We start from the raw sequence: 16,329 nt of genomic DNA on the forward strand, positions 1-16,329 counted from the left end.
TTTGTTTTATTAAGCAAGCGCTCGCTGCGTTCTCCCCGCGGCCCTGCAGGAAGCTCCCCCGGCGCCGCGTATTTCAGTGCAGAAAGTGTGTGTGTGTGTGTGTGTTGGGTGGAGGGAAACGGGATCTTTTCCGTGCCCCCCCGTTTAACCACCACCACAGGCGGCCGGCTCTCGCGGAGCAGCCCCTCATTTCGGCGACAGACCCGGGGAGCATGTTCCCCTTCGCAGTGAATCGCGGCTGGAAAATGAACCTCGGAGCCGGATGCAATTGAGACCCCCCCGTGCTGGCGGGGGGGGGGGGCAGGGCCCGGGGGCGCGCGGGGGAGGGGCTGGAGCAGCCGCCGCCGCCCCGGGAATCCGCTTGCGCCGCGCGTCCCTTTGATCCGGAGGCGGGGCGCAGTCACGAAGGTAACCGCGGCTGCCGCGGGAGCTCGGCCCTTCCCGCTGTGTCCCTGGGGAACGGGCCCCCCCCCGCCCCGCGGCTCAGCTTGCCCGCGCCCCTGCCCCAGGGGGGCCCAGCAGAGCGCAGCGCAGCCCCGCCCGGCCTCCTGCCGGCCCCACCCCGCCGCCGGAGCAGCCGCCGCGCCTGCCCCGCCCGGCTCTGGCCGGGGCGCGGAGCTCGCGCTCCCCTGCCCGCTGCGGCACGTGACCCGCCCCGGCCTCGGCTCCTGCTGCCCGAGCGGCTGCCGTGCGCCGAGCGCGCCCCCCCTCAGCCGCCCCCCGCCCGGCCGCGGCAGGGCTTCGAGGGCGGGTGTCGGGGGCCGCTGCCTCCCCCGCTGCGTTCGCCTGGGCCCAGCGAGCCGCCCTCCGTGCGCCGCTCTGCACGGCCCTTGGGGTGGCGAGCCGGGGCCTCCTGCTCTCGCGCTGTAGCCCTGACTTTTCACACGGGTGCTCTTGGCTGAACGCAGGTGTGAGATCTACCCCCCCCCCCCAGCCTGCCCCTGTGTCCCTCCCCCGGTTCCCAGGCCCTGCTGAAGAGGAGGGTGGGATCAAGCCTAACATTGAACGTCAGCACTTCCCACCCTTTGGTGGGGACGGGGCACCCACTTGGGCTGTCCTCTCTTCCTCCCGCCACGCTCCCCACGCCTGAAAGTTTTGTCCCCAAAAGACTTTTTGTCACGTTCCCTCTGAGTCACACCTTCCCCTGCTGTTAACTGCCTGAGTCACCCCCAGTGCCCCTCCCACTGTGACAGGTGGGTGGCTGGAACCTACAGCTAGGAGTGAAAGGGTGGCGCCTCTGCCAACTTCAGGTCATCAGAAATCAGGAGTCAGACCCCCCAAAGTCACGAGATTCTTTTAAAAAACGATAGTGTGGTTTTTTAGGTCAGTTTCTTGATTTTTTAACTCCCACCTGCCCATCCCCAGGGTGTGTGCCTGTGACAATTAGTGTTGCCCGCTCTCCCACAAGTACTAGGTAAGGGGATTTTGGCCGCTGCTGCAGGAGCTCTCACCTTCACATCTGCCACTCTCCTGCCCAGCAATTAATCCTGTCCCTCAATCCCCCCGCCCCCATCAGTGCTGTTGCCACCCAACGCCCCTCAGTTCAGCTCCCCCTCGGTTTAGTCCCCCTGCCCCCATCATCACCACTCCATCATTTCAGCCCCCTACCCAGTTGACCGTCACCCTCCTTACTTCAGCTCCCCTGCAGTGGGCCATAGTTCAGCCCTCCCAGCCTCACCTCTGCTCTCAGCTCTTCTTACTCTTCTTCACCCTCCCCAGGCCTGGGGGTGCTGCAATGGGGCCCCCTCTTCCGCTTCCCAGGCTGACAGTGGGGAGCCCTGGCCACCAGGGGCTGATAGCAGTTTCTAAATAAAGTTAAGCCTCGCTCATGATCTCGTGCTAGAACTCTCAAATGTCAGTTTTGCTTTTGTTTTGTTTTCAGTCAGGCCTGAGTTCTGTTGGGAGATCATCGCATCTCTCACGTTAAAGTTGCGAGAGTTGGCATGTTTGCCTCAATGGCGCTGCTTGGGAGGACGGAGTGAGCAGCCCAGGATTTTCAGCCATACGATCAGTAGTGTTTGGTGGCAGTGGCAGTAAGATGATGGACCATCACTTCCAGGGACCCAGCAGCCAAGCATCAAAAGGCCTTTTCCACAACATTGTCGCCTCTTCCGCTCTGGAGGGCCCACTCTAGAGGGGATACTTGGGGTTGCAGCTCACAATACACTTTCCATAGAAGCACTCACCACCATTTTTAGTTGCAGTTTGTCCAGGGGTGAAAGTAAGATGGCCGGTACCGGCCCATACCGCTGACTTTAAAGCACTGCTGCTGGGGGGTGCAAAAGGAGCAGCTGCCTCGGGGCTGGTGATTTAAAAGGGCTGGGGCTCCGTCCGCTTCTGCTGCTACTACGGCAGCGGCCAGAGCCCTGGGCCCTTTAAATCGCCACTGGAACCCCAAGTGGCTCAGGCGAGGCAACGCGGATGGGCTGGCTGGGGGGGACACTGACGCCCCGGCCCCGCCCCTTCCACCCGAGGTCCTGCCCCTTCTGGGGGGGCCGGAGTCGCCCCCCGTACCAGTAAGAGCTCAGTTTTACTTTCACCCCTGAGTTTGTCCCAGGTCATGGTTCAGCTAGGTGTTGACAACCCTCAATCTTCACTTGGGTCATTCACAAGTAACACACTATGATCTGATCAGGTAGGGGAGGGGACAGGATACAGGAAGGCCCAGTGCCTCTCCACCCTTACCTCCCACATTTCCAGGCACCAAAGCACAGCTGGTTGCTGATATTACAGTGCTGATTTCATAGAATCCTGGAATATCAGGGTTGGAAGGGACCTCAGGAGGTCATCTAGTCCAACCCCCTGCTCAAAGCAGGATCAATCCCCAATTTTTGCCCCAGATCCCTATGCGTGGTGCTCCAATTTTAAAACCCTTTCCAGCATGTGCCCAGACTTTTGTGTAAAGGATCTGACTTCAATCCACTGAATTGGCTCTGATGAGGAGAGTGAGTTTTTAAACAATCTAATAAGATCAGCTTATGCTCTAATATATTATGGAGGCCTGGACTAAAACTATTGCCTCTCCTATGACACTGCTTGACCAAAGGAAAGAGCTCCGCCTGCTGGAGAAACATTTTGGGCTGTGTGTGTGTCTCTTTCTCTCTCACCCACCGTAAGTGAAAACACTTCACTGCTTTTTCAAATGCTCTTTGGTACTGGAAAGTGACCAGCATCATGATTCTGGTCCCAGTGAAATCAAAGACATGTTCAAATGGTGAATATTTTAGAACCAGTCCTGCAGGTTGCTGAGCACCTTCTGTAAAGTGCTGAGGAACCTCAGCTCCCTTAAAGCCAGTGGTGAGCTGACAGTACTCAGTGCATTGTAGGATTAAGTTCTCAGGGCTTGATCCAGAGCCCATTAAAGTCAGCGTGAAGATTCCTATCAACTTGAATGGACTTTGTGTCAGGCCCTTAAAGAGGGTCATTTCTAATCTCTACGGCCCAGACGCACAAAGAAATGTAGACACCTAACTCCCACTGTAGGTGCCTAAATCAAAAGTTTAGGTGCCACTGAGAGCCTCCAAACCCCTCCTATGCTGCCACCTAACACAGGCACCTACACTTTGGCCATGAGGGTCTCCCTGGCACCAAGTGTCTGTTACTGGGGATACCCACAAGGCCCCACTCTAGGTGTCCAAGCTCCGGCAGGTAAAGATAAGTGGGGCACTGCCTACCAGATCAGGCCCCATACCGAATCCAGCCAGAGGAATTACTGCCTCCCTTACACCATATTACCAAATGGCCAGAGCACTCAGCTAGGACCTGGGAGTCCCAGGTTCAATTTCTCCCTTTGCCCAATGGAGAGAAAGACCCCTGTTCAAATCGTTTCACCTTTCAGGAGAGTGCGCTAGGCACTGAGCTATTGGAGTAGTCTGCTGTGTGTGGGGGGGAGCTCCATCACTTTCTCCTGTTGAAGCTGTTCAACTTTGGCTAAATAATTAAAGAGTAATTGGAACAGGGAGACTGGAACCCAGGTCTCCCATCTCCTAGGAGAGTGCCCTGACCACCAGGCAATGGACCCGCTCACTCATGCCCCATGAGGCCTAAGTACCTTTATGGATCTGGGCCTAGCTCACTAGTTCATACTGGATGTAGGTTGGCAGTAACTCAAGGCTTGTGTGAATGAGCTGGTGGACTTCAGCTAATTCAAAGTGGATAGGTGTCTGTCATAACTGACATCCTTTTGGGCAATCTTGGCAGAAATGCCAAGTGTTCAATAATGCATTGATAATAATGCATCGGATGCATCCGATGAAGTGAGCTGTAGCTCACGAAAGCTTTTGCTCTAATAAATTTGTTAATCCCGTGGATAGTTTCCAGTGTTACAAATTCAGCAACAATTGTGTACTCTGACAGGTTTCAGAGTAACAGCCGTGTTAGTCTGTATTTGCAAAAAGAAAAGGAGTACTTGTGGCACCTTAGAGACTAACCAATTTATTTGAGCTCATGAAAGCTCATGCTCAAATAAACTGGTTAGTCTCTAAGGTGCCACAAGTACTCCTTTTCTTTTTATGTACTCTGAGATCAACATTTCAAAAGTGGCCACTGATTTTAGACACTTTGGTTTTTGGTATTCAGTCTGAGACCCTTAAATGTCACAAGTTGAATACTCACACACTGATGCACTCAAAATCAGCCACTTTTGAAAAATTTGTCCTAAATTTACTTAATAAATATAAGAGGAACAAAGTGGGGGAGAGGGGGATTGTTTTAAATTTTTCTTTATATCAGAAGTTTACACACTTAAAAATAATTTTCTTTGCTACTTTTGCTAGGTATGGATGATATTCATTGTTTAAACACTGATTTCACTCTCTCAAGCCATCTGCTCCTCCTACTGGATCCTGCCGTGTCATAATACTGCATGTTATATCACCGGCATTTCCTAGGCAACAGAGTGTGATGGCATAAATACAGCATTATGATTTCATACGAAAATGAGAAGCGAGATGGGAAGAGGAGAAAACCTCTCGTTGCAGATGTTGGCTTCACTAACACAGTACAAGCAAATAAAAACATGCAAAGGATTTTTAAAATAGTTACTTTTGCTTGTGTTATGTTTGCCACAGTCACTAACTTTACTTTTGTTGTCTCTTAATATTTATTCCAACCAAAAACATTGTTAAAAACCAGTTAGGGTTCTTTAAATAAACATAGCTCTAACATAACCATAAAAAGCCATGACGTTGCTAGTTTAGCCCTCCTCTAACCCTGCAATCAACAACTGTGTTTTCACCTTCTCCACATTACCTCACCCACAACCCACATGCCTCCTCCCTTCACCCCCACACAGAACGTGTAACCATAGACTAACCATGTGGAGTCATTAGAAAAGGATGCAGTTGTTCAGAATGATGAACTAGTGTTGTCTTGAAGTAGACAGAGTGGATGATGTAGGTTTTTAGATGATGGTTAAAAGTGTGCTGTGCTGGAGGATTGTGAATGGTGGGGAATTGTGATAAACATTATTGCAAACTGGGAAGTTATTGCCTGTAATATCTGTAGTAATGCAATTTAGATGCTGTAGTTAGGAAGTATGGTGTTGCATTTTGTTTCTTACCAGATGATGTCAGGGGAACTGGAACAATTTGTATAGTGGGAGTGCTGAAAACTGTTGAACCAAACTGTAAACCCTGTATATGATGGAAACCACTTCAAGCCAGGAGGTGTGGCAGCATCCGCAGCACCCCTAGTTCCAGCACCTATGGGTGATGTTTTTGTTCAAAGTAAAGGTTGCATGTTTTGAGTGGAAGGAGGAGGCATGTAGGTTGTGAATATTAATGTGGTAGTGTGATGAAGGTGAAATCATGGTTGCATGGGTGAGCACTCAACTAGGGATGTCATGGCTTTTTAATGTTTGTAGTGATGGTAACTTTAACTGGTTATTAACAATATTATTTTGTTTGGTGGGATTTCTACTTTAAAAACATTGATAGATGATGTGGATAGCTCATGTATTCTCATCTCTACGCTTCTTCACAGAGTCCTGCTAACCCCTATGCCTTCCACATATCACCACTCTTCCTACTAGCCCTCCTCACAGCTACACTTATCCCCGTATCTCCATGCAAAAACCCTATCTCGTCTCACTCTCCCCGCTTACTTCCCCACACGTACCATGCGCTTTCAGACCATATCTAGATTGCTCCATCACTTCCACGTCTACAGTGCCTGCCATGCCCTCTATTCCTCTACCACAGTTAGCTTTTAAAACTCTGATTTGTGTCAACGTATCTCTGTTGATACTTATACACATCGGCAAATCATGACATAACTAGAATCAGTTATCCGAGGAAGAGAAAAATAACTTCTTACAGGTTTAATTTTAAAAGTTAAGCAGCGGCCTATGACTGGAGATGCTCTCAGAGGCATGTGAGAGAAGTTTGGAGTTTATGGTCATTTGGCAAAGACATGTGAGCAATATTTCAAAGTGGAACCATTTTAGAAAGTTTCCTCTATGAAAGTTAGTAAATATCTCACACAAAAAATATAGAAGATTAAATTGCCTTATGCAGAATTAGTCTGTAAAATCTGAAGGAAATCAAATAATTAAAATGTGAATGAGGGATTTTAGTTCTATTTTAACTGCAAATCTCAACACAGCCTTAACTATGGAGTCATTACTGATTCCTCCATAATTATTAGACTGAATTAGCTTATTTTAGCAAGTACACACAGCAGTTCTCCATAATCTGAACCTTTGTCAGCAGAGGTTGCTAATATAATTTACAGTTGAAGTGGGAAGTGGTGAGCCACCACCCACATCAAATAAAACATTCCAGATGGAGAATATAAACTAAAATGGGATGTGGAAGATGAACAATTCTGAATTTAAACTATACTCACAATCCTTCTAGTTGCAGACACATCGAGAGCCCAGTTCAGCTGCCTCTACTCTGGATTCACGGTGGTGTGAGGCCATTGAAATTAATGGAGTTATTCCAGTTACACTGGTGCAAGTGAGAGCAGGATTTGGCCCTGATCTTGAGCAACAGGCAGACTTATCAGTATAGTAAGGTAGCCACTTGTTTATACAACTTCTAATGGATGTGATGCATTAGCCAGTTTTGTGCACTAAAATGTTTCCTGTCTCACCTAAGGGCTGAATTACAAATTTGCCTCCTCCTCTCTCTATTATCTTGACCCACATGAACAAAGCCGGACAGTGGGCCATAACAAAACCCAGGACTAAGCCAAATTAACATTATTATAAACATTTTACATCCATGTAACCCTTTTGCCTCTCTTTTGACTGCCTAATGTGGCCCTAGACCTTGACCCATAAGCGAGAGGTAAGAGGCCAGGCACTGCTCAGTAGTATCAAACATTTTAAATGACAGGCTCCAAATGTGCTTAGCTTCATCAGGCTGTGGAGGACTGGATTCTCCTTTGTCTGAGACGCTTAGTGAAGGAAAATATTTGCAGAATGCCTGTATAAAAATATTTGAGGAGCCAACTTGTTAGGGGAGAATAGACATTGGGCATCTAACCACTGCAGTAAATTGATATTCACAAAACCTGTACAGCTCTAGGAGATTCAGCTTTGCATTCTCCTATGCAGGCAGTAACCCACCCTGGGGTTCATCTGTTCCTGTCACCATCTATCATATCATACTCATGTGGGATACGGTTGATGAAGTTTAGGTTGACAATGAATAGCACTGTTTTTTATACATGTGAAAACAGTTAGGTGGTTGAAAACGTGTTTACGTTGTCCCTTAGTCCAATCAAGTACTGTACAGCTGTAGCCTATTTGAAGAATCATTAACCTTATGTTTGCTGTCTTATTGCTTAAATCATATTCCTTTCTACAGCTAAACTTTAAATAATCCATGTGCAGAAAAAGCTACAAAAGACTTGTCACTACTGAGCACCTCCCAGTAAAATCTGACTTCAAGTTTAATGTAAATAGTAAAAGTGTCCTAACAGTGTATTAAGTACATTCATTAGAAGTAAGATTGAATTTCCTGGATTTGCTGTGAAATCAGAGTTCTTTTCATCCTGAGATTGTCAAACCCGTTCACAATTTGGAGCCAGGTTTCCCAACAGTCCATTTCTGGGGAAATTTTACAAACTCACACTAAGCTCAAGTTTGTGGCTGACCCTGCACAGTTGCACAAGAAAGAAAAAAGTGCAGTCTTTGTGTATTCACCCAGGGTCTATCCCCAACCACAATGGCAGTCTCGGAGCTTCTCTGAATGCAAGAAATTATTGTACAGGTCGGCCCCGGCCTCTCCAAAGTGGATGGGAGAGAAAGGGCTGAGTTCCTGAACCTGCTCTGCACCACTCAGTTTGGCTGAAGCCTTGATCCTGCACCTATCGAAAGCAGTGGGAGTGTTGGCATTGATGTCAGTGGGTGCAAGGTGGACCCTGAGAGCAGAGGGGAGCATATGTTTGTAAAGGGGGTAGCAATGGCTATTTCTCCCTGCAGTAGTCACTGGAGCCCCAGAATGCATTGTGCCTGTTTCCATTAGAGTGGCACTTCACTGCATGAGCTCCAGTTTAGGGTTGTGCTTAAAAGGCTATTCCTGATATGGATTTGAGTGGGGGAGGGGAAGTGCTACAAGAAAGTAAAGCCAATTCTCTGTAAATTAGAGTCTTCAGGTACATATTTTATAACCGCAGCATATGCTGGAGTAAGTGTTCGCTAGGACAGTTGCTTTCCTGTTCTGTGAGGAAATAGCAGTAGAAACACCTGCAGGTTAATGCAAAAACAACAGCTTTTATTGATAGTCATCAGTGGCCAGACCTGCTAACTTTATGACTGTCTACTTTAGGGAACTTCCAACCATCGCTAACACCAGTTCAGCTAAATCTGTATCAGCTCTGCTGGGAGCTCTCATGTCGATGGGGTTTTGGCTGCTGACAGGTTTCCACACCTATAGTGATTAGGTTTGCTCCCCACAGAGTTAGTGCTGAAAACAGTGTTGGCAGCTAGAATTTCAACTACTTTGTGAAACATTGCTAACATTGGCTTGGAGTTAACATTGGGAAATGTTTGAAAAAACTAGCGTGGAGAGGGCCTCACTCACGTGAGAAGTCCTTTATTTTAAAGCCCCAGATACGTGAAACACAACTAAGATCTATGAGGTGAGGGGGAAAGAGTCGTAAGAGATTGAGCACAAATGATCTCCAGATCACCAGTAAGGCAAATCCTCACCACAGATACACAGCTAACTAATTTCTATTTTTTAACATACTGAGAAAACGAGTAGCCAGTATCAAATCATGCAAGAGTCTACGAGCAACGTTACTATTGAGCAATGGATAATCCATCAGAACCACCATTTTACAGTGTCTGTCTTTGTAAAAGGCCCCTTACCGTAATCGTTCTGAATTAAATGTGTGACACAGTAGAAGGCAGGTTTCTGTATTTTATTGCACTGTTGCATTTAAGTTCTTTTTCATGTAAAAATGAAACATTCTGTTGCTTATATTACCAGAATTGTTTGTTTTTAACCATGTCATGTTAGATAGGGCCCATGATTCGATTTTCCCAGTCATGTCAAGTATGTCTATTACAACTGATAGTCTCATAGACTCCTTTGGGAAATTGTATTAGATTAGAACAGTGGGTCTCAACCTATTTACCATTGTGGGCCGCATCCAATACTCCCTGTATGGCCCTGAGGATGTCACATGGGCCGCAGCTCTGCGCTGACTGGGCCACAAGCAGCCTATCGGCCACAGGTTGAGAACCACTGGATTAGAACATGTTATGCTTAGCGCATGTAATCAGGTAGTACACAACTGAAGCAGTCCATTGTAGTGCGCTGAGATTTACTCAAGTTTAGCACCAGAGCTCAAATTAGTGACATGGGCCGTCACTAAAGCCAGAAGGGACCATTGTGATCATCTACCTCCTTCCTAACACAGGCCATAGATCCAGGAACAGATGTTTCAATACTGTGTGTCACAGCACCTAACTTCGAGACACCGAGAAAATCCAGGAACAATGCTGTGATCTACAAAGCTGAGTTAGGGTATGTCTACACTACGAAATTAGGTCGAATTTATAGACGTCGGTTTTGTAGAAAGCGTTTTTACACAGCCGATTGTGTGTGTCCCCACACAAATGCTCTAAGTGCATGTAGTCGGCGGAGTGCGTCCACAGTACGGAGGCAACCGTTGACTTCCGGAGCGTTGCACTGTGGGTAGCTATCCCACAGTTCCCGCAGTCTCCGCTGCCCATTTGAATTCTGGGTAGAAATCCCAATGCCTGATGGGGCTAAAACATTGTCACGGGTGGTTCTGGGTACATGTCATCAGGCCCCCCTTCCCTCCCTCCTTCCGTGAAAGCAACAGCAGAGAATCGTTTTGCGCCCTTTTTCTTGAGTTACCCGTGCAGACGCCATACCATGGCAAGCATGGAGCCCGCTCAGCTCACCGTCACCGTATGTCTCCTGGTGCTGGCAGACGTGGTACTGCATTGCTACACAGCAGCAGTTAATTGCTTTTTGGCAGCAGACGGTACAGTATGACTGGTAGTCGTCGTCCTGGGTGCTCTTTTAACTGACCTCGATGAGGTCAGGGGCACCTGGGCAAACATGGGAGTGACTCAGCCAGGTCATTTCCCGTTTAAGTTTCGTCTTATGGCGATTGAGTCTGACTGGCAGTGCACTGTCTTTTAATCAGCAGCCAGCAGAAGACAATGGCCAGTAGTCATACTGCACTGTCTTCTGCCGAGCACCCAGGAGATGACGATGGCTAGGAGTTGTACTGCATAATCTGCTGCCGGCAAGATGTATAAAGATAGATGAAGTGGCTCAAAACAAGAAATAGACCAGATTTGTTTTGTATTCATTTTCTCCTCCCTCCCTCCGTGAAATCAATGCTAAACCCAGTTTTGAGTTCTATCCTTGAGATTTTGAGTTCTATCCTTGAGGGGGCCATTCAGTTTCTTGCAAAGCCACCCCCTTTGTTGATTTTAATTCCCTGTAAGCCAACCCTGTAAGCCATGTCGTCAGTCGCCCCTCCCTCCGTCAGAGCAACGGCAGACAATCGTTCCGCGCCTTTTTTCTGTGTGGACACCATACCAAGGCAAGCATGGAGCCTGCTCAGATCACTTTGGCAATCAGGAGCACATTAAACACCACACGCATTATCCAGCAGTATATGCAGCACCAGAACCTGGCAAAGCGAAACCGGGTGAGTAGGCGACGTCGGCGCGGTGACGAGAGTGATGAGGACACGGACACAGACTTCTCTCAAAACACAGGCCCTGGCAATGTAGGCATCATGGTGCTAATGGGGCAGGTTGATGCGGTGGAATGCCGATTCTGGGCTCGGGAAACAAGCACAGACTGGTGGGACCGCACAGGTCTGGGACAATTCCCAATGGCCGCGAAACTTTTGCATGCGTAAGGGCACTTTCATGGAACTTTGTGACTTGCTTTCCCCTGCCCTGAGGCGCAATAATACCAAGATGAGAGCAGCCCTCACAGTTGAGAAGCGAGTGGCATGTGGAAGCTTGCAACGTCAGACACTACCAGTCAGTCGGGAATCAATTTGGAGTGGACAAATCTACTGTGGGGGCTGATGTGATGCAAGTAGCCAATGCAATCAAAAATCTGCTGATATCAAGGGTAGTGACCCTGGGAAATGTGCAGGTCATAGTGGATGGCTTTGCTGCAATGGGATTCCTTAACTGTGGTGGGGCCATAGATGGAACCCATATCCCTATCTTGACACTGGAGCACCAAGCCAGCAAGTACATAAACCGCAAGGGGTACTTTTCAATAGTGCTGCAAGCACTGGTGGATCACAAGGGACGTTTCACCAACATCAACATGGGATGGCCGGGAAAGGTACATGACGCTCGCATCTTCAGGAACTCTGGTCTGTTTCAAAAGCTGCAGGAAGGGACTTTCTTCCCAGACCAGAAAATAACTGTTGGGGATGTTGAAATGCCTATAGTTATCCTTGGGGACCCAGCTTACCCCTTAATGCCAGAGCTCATGAAGCCGTACACAAGCAGCTTGGACAGTAGTCAGGAGCTGTTCAGCTACAGGCTGAGCAAGTGCAGAATGGTGGTAGAATGTGCATTTGGACGTTTAAAAGCGTGCTGGCGCAGTTTACTGACTTGCTTAGACCTCAGTGAAACCAATATTCCCACTGTTATTGCTGCTTGCTGTGCGCTCCACAATATCTGTGAGAGTAAGGGGGAGACGTTTATGGCGGGGTGGGAGGTTGAGGCAAATCGCCTCGCTGCTGGTTACGCACAGCCAGACACCAGGGCGGTTAGAAGAGCACAGGAGGGCGTGGTGCGCATCAGAGAAGCTTTGAAAACCAGTTTCATGACTGGCCAGGCTATGGTGTGAAAGTTCTGTTTGTTTCTCCTTGATGAAACCCCCCGCCCCTTGGTTCACTCTACTTCTCTGTAAGCTAACCACCCTCCCCTCCTCCCTTCGATCACTGCTTGCAGAGGCAATAAAGTCATTGTTGCTTCACATTCATGCATTCTTTATTAATTCATCACACAAATAGGGGGATAACTACCAAGGTAGCCCAGGAGGGGTGGTGGAGGAGGGAAGGACAAGGCCACACAGCACTTTAAAAGTTTAAAACTTTAAAACTTATTGAATGCCAGCCTTCTGTTGCTTGGGCAATCCTCTGGGGTGGAGTGGCTGGGTGGCCAGAGGCCCCCCCATCGCGTTCTTGGGCATCTGGGCGAGGAGGCTATGGAACTTGGGGAGGAGGGCGGTTGATTACACAGGGGCTGTAGCGGCGGTCTGTGCTCCTGCTGCCTTTCCTGCAGCTCAGCCATACACTGGAGCATATTAGTTTAATCCTCCAGCAGCCTCAGCATTGAGTCCTGCCTCCTCTCATCACGCTGCCGCCACCTTTCACCTGCAGCCCTCTCTTCAGGCCGCCACCTCTCCTCCCGGTCATTTTGTGTTTTCCTGCACTCTGACATTGTCTGCCTCCACGCATTCATCTGTGCTCTGTCAGTGTGGGAGGACAGCATAAGCTCAGAGAACATTTCATCACGAGTGCATTTTTTTCGCCTTCTGATCTTCTCTAGCCTCTGGGAAGGAGAAGATCCTGTGATCCTTGAAACACATGCAGCTGGTGGAGAAAAAAAAAGGGACAGTGGTATTTAAAAAGACACATTTTATAGAACAATGGGTACACTCTTTCATGGTAAACCTTGCTGTTAACATTACATACATAGCACATGTACTTTCGTTCCAAGGTCGCATTTTGCCTCCCCGCCAGCGCATGGCTAGCCCCTCCACCCTCCCCGTGGCTAACAGCGGGGAACATTTCTGTTCAGTCACAGGCAAACAGCCCAGCAGGAATGGGCACCTCTGATTGTCCCCTTAAGAAAAGCACCCTATTTCAACCAGGTGACCATGAATGATGTCACTCTCCTGAGGATAACACAGAGAGATAAAGAATGGATGTTGTTTGAACACCAGCAAACATACACTGCAATGCTTTGTTCTACAATGATTCCCGAGTACGTGCTACTGGCCTGGAGTGGTAAAGTGTCCTACCGTGGTGGATGGAATAAGGCTGCCCTCCCCAGAAACCTTTTGCAAAGGCTTTGGGAGTACATCCAGGAGAGCCGCGAATGCCAGGGCAAATTAATCATTAAACATGCTTGCTTTTAAACCATGTATAGTATTTTAAAAGGTACACTCACCAGAAGTCCCTTCTCCACCTGGTGGGTCCGGGAGGCAGCCTTGGGTGGGTTCGGGGGTACTGGCTCCAGGTCCAGGGTGAGAAACAGTTCCTAGCTGTCGGGAAAACCGGTTTCTCCGCTTGCTTGCTGTGAGCTATCTACAACCTCATCATCATCATCGTCCCCAAAACCTGCTTCCGTGTTGCCTCCATCTCCATTGAAGGAGTCAAACAACACAGCTGGGGTAGTGGTGGCTGAACCCCCTAAAATGGCATGCAGGTCATCATAGAAGCATCATGCTTTAGGCTCTGACCCGGAGCGGCCATTCGCCTCTCTGGTTTTCTGGTAGGCTTGCCTCAGCTCCTTAAGTTTCATGCGGCACTGCTTCAGGTCCCTGTTATGGCCTCTGTCCTTCATGCCCTGGGAGATTTTGACAAAGGTTTTGGCATTTCGAAAACTGGAACCTAGTTCTGATAGCACGGATTCCTCTCCCCATACAGCGATCAGATCCTGTACCTCGCGTTCAGACCATGCGGGAGCTCTTTTGCGATTCTGGGACTCCATCATGGTCACCTCTGCTGATGAGCTCTGCATGGTCACCTGCAGCTTGCCACGCTGGCCAAACAGGAAATTGAAATTCAAAAGTTTGCAGGCCTTTTTCTGTCTACCTGGCCAGTGCATCTGAGTTGAGAGTGCTGTCCAGAGCGGTCACAATGGAGCACTCTGGGATAGCTCCCGGAGGCCAATACCATCTAATTTTGTCCACAGTACCCCAAATTCGACCCAGCAAGACCGATTTCAGCGCTAATCCCCTTGTCGGGGGTGGAGTAAGGAAATCCATTTTAAGAGCCCTTTAAGTAAAAAAAAAGGGCTTCTTTGTGTGGACAGGTGCAGGGTTAAATCAATTTAATGCTGCTAATTTTGACCTCAACTCCTAGTGTAGACCAGGCTCAGGCACATAGATGTCTTATGCAATGAAAGGGGAGAGAGAGGTGCCTGAGAATAGGCTCCACAAAGCCAGCATGCCAGGCGGAGAGTCACTTACACTAGGCAGTGGGAGATGCCAACCAGAAGGCTGTGTGCTAAGCCCCTCCCCTCTCTACGACAGTTGTTTAAATCCGTACTGCAGGGAGGCACCTAGCCAGAGGTGCTGGAAATGCTGCCGCACCGCCAGCTTGAAAAGGTTTCCATCATATTCAGGGTTTACAGTGGGGTTCAATGGTTCTCAGCACCCCCGCTGTACAAATTGTTCCAGCCCCCCTGCCCCGAGCTCTGTTTAGCAATCGGAAAATGGGCACTTGCTGCCTTGAGTCAGGTGGCTGAGGCTGCCTAAGGCATTTCTTGTGGGAACAAGTTAGGCACCTGCCTTGCTCCGCACACAACAGCCAGAGCAGGAGAAGTAGGGGATGCACACAAAGAAAGGATCTGAACGGGGTGGGGATGTCTCCTACCCGGCACTCTGGCCACTGAGCTATGAGAGCTCCAGATGTGCGGCTCCCTCAGTCTCTCCTATTGAAGCTGTTCCACCACTGGCCTAGGAAGTCCCTCTCTCTGGCCCATGATTGAGCAGAGAGCAAGAGAGAATGACTCTGTAGCCATGGGTTAGGGTACCTACCTGGGAGGTGGGAGACTCTGGATCCAGTCCTCCTGCTCCACTCACCTGTTATTCAGAGAGAGTGGAATAGCTTCAGCGGGAGAGACTGAGGGAGCCCCACATCAGGATCTCCCATAGGTCAGTGACTAAAGTGCAAGGTGGGAGACCCCAATCCTTTCTTCCCATTGGGCAAAGGGGGAATTGAACCTTGGTGTCTCACATCCCACATGAGTGCTCTAACCACTGGGCTAAAAGTTAATGGGGGCACCATTTGCCTCCTCCAGCCAGATTCTGAATGGGACCAATCTAGCAGGCCCTCTGAGTACGCTTGCTGGATTGGGCCCCACACGTGACTTAGGTGGCCAAATGCCTGTCTTCCCCTGGTTTGTGGATTGCTCTAGGGCTTAGGCGGGAAATAACCGTCTGGATGCCTAGAGTGAGGCAGCACTGCACATGCTCAGAGGCGGAAACATAGATGCTGAGGGAATTTTTTACCCCGAAAACTTAGATATCAAGTGAGTTTAGGCGTCTGCAGAGTTCAGCAGGAGTTTTGTGGATCACAGTGGAGCCACAACTGGGACATAGGTGCCTAAACCCCAGACTTGGTGCCTAAGTCCTTTTGTGGATCCCAGCAGTAGTACTCCTGGAGTTTGGAGCCACTCCCTTCTACACTTTAACCAATTAGCAGCAGTGGGATTTCTGACTTTCAGAAGAGTTGAATTAAATGCTTAGGTGTATTGCTTATTATTCCACAATGCCTAGTAGCAAACTAATCTAAGGAGACTGATCTCTGAGTCCATAGTGTACTCTCATTGCAACAGAATACATAGGAGTGCCACCCTAAACTTACTCAAATCTCCCCACTGTATTTTCCACTGAATGCATCCGATGAAGTAGTTGTAGCTCACGAAAGCTTATGCTCAAATAAAAAGGTGCCACAAGTACTCCTTTTCTTTTTGCGAATACAGACTAACACAGCTGCTACTCTGAAACCAAATATTACTTGTAGCCTGATTGTGAAGGCTAAGTGATCCTGCAAACAAAGAAACAAACAAACAAAAACTAAGAAAAAAATGACAATGTAATGATTGTATCTGCATCATCTACA

General features: G+C 48.7%; 1 long non-coding RNA gene across 1 annotated transcript; it reads left to right on the forward strand.

Moving 5' to 3' along the window:
- The first annotated feature begins 348 nt into the window (after positions 1 to 348).
- LOC122464061 lies at positions 349 to 5,038 on the forward strand. The gene is made up of 2 exons (XR_006287914.1): positions 349 to 408; positions 1,883 to 5,038. It is a non-coding gene; the product is annotated as an uncharacterized LOC122464061 (long non-coding RNA).
- The last annotated feature ends 11,291 nt before the right edge of the window (positions 5,039 to 16,329 follow it).

The sequence above is a fragment of the Chelonia mydas genome, chromosome 1, assembly GCF_015237465.2.
Source record: "Chelonia mydas isolate rCheMyd1 chromosome 1, rCheMyd1.pri.v2, whole genome shotgun sequence".
In the NCBI taxonomy this organism is placed as follows: Eukaryota; Metazoa; Chordata; order Testudines; family Cheloniidae; genus Chelonia; species Chelonia mydas.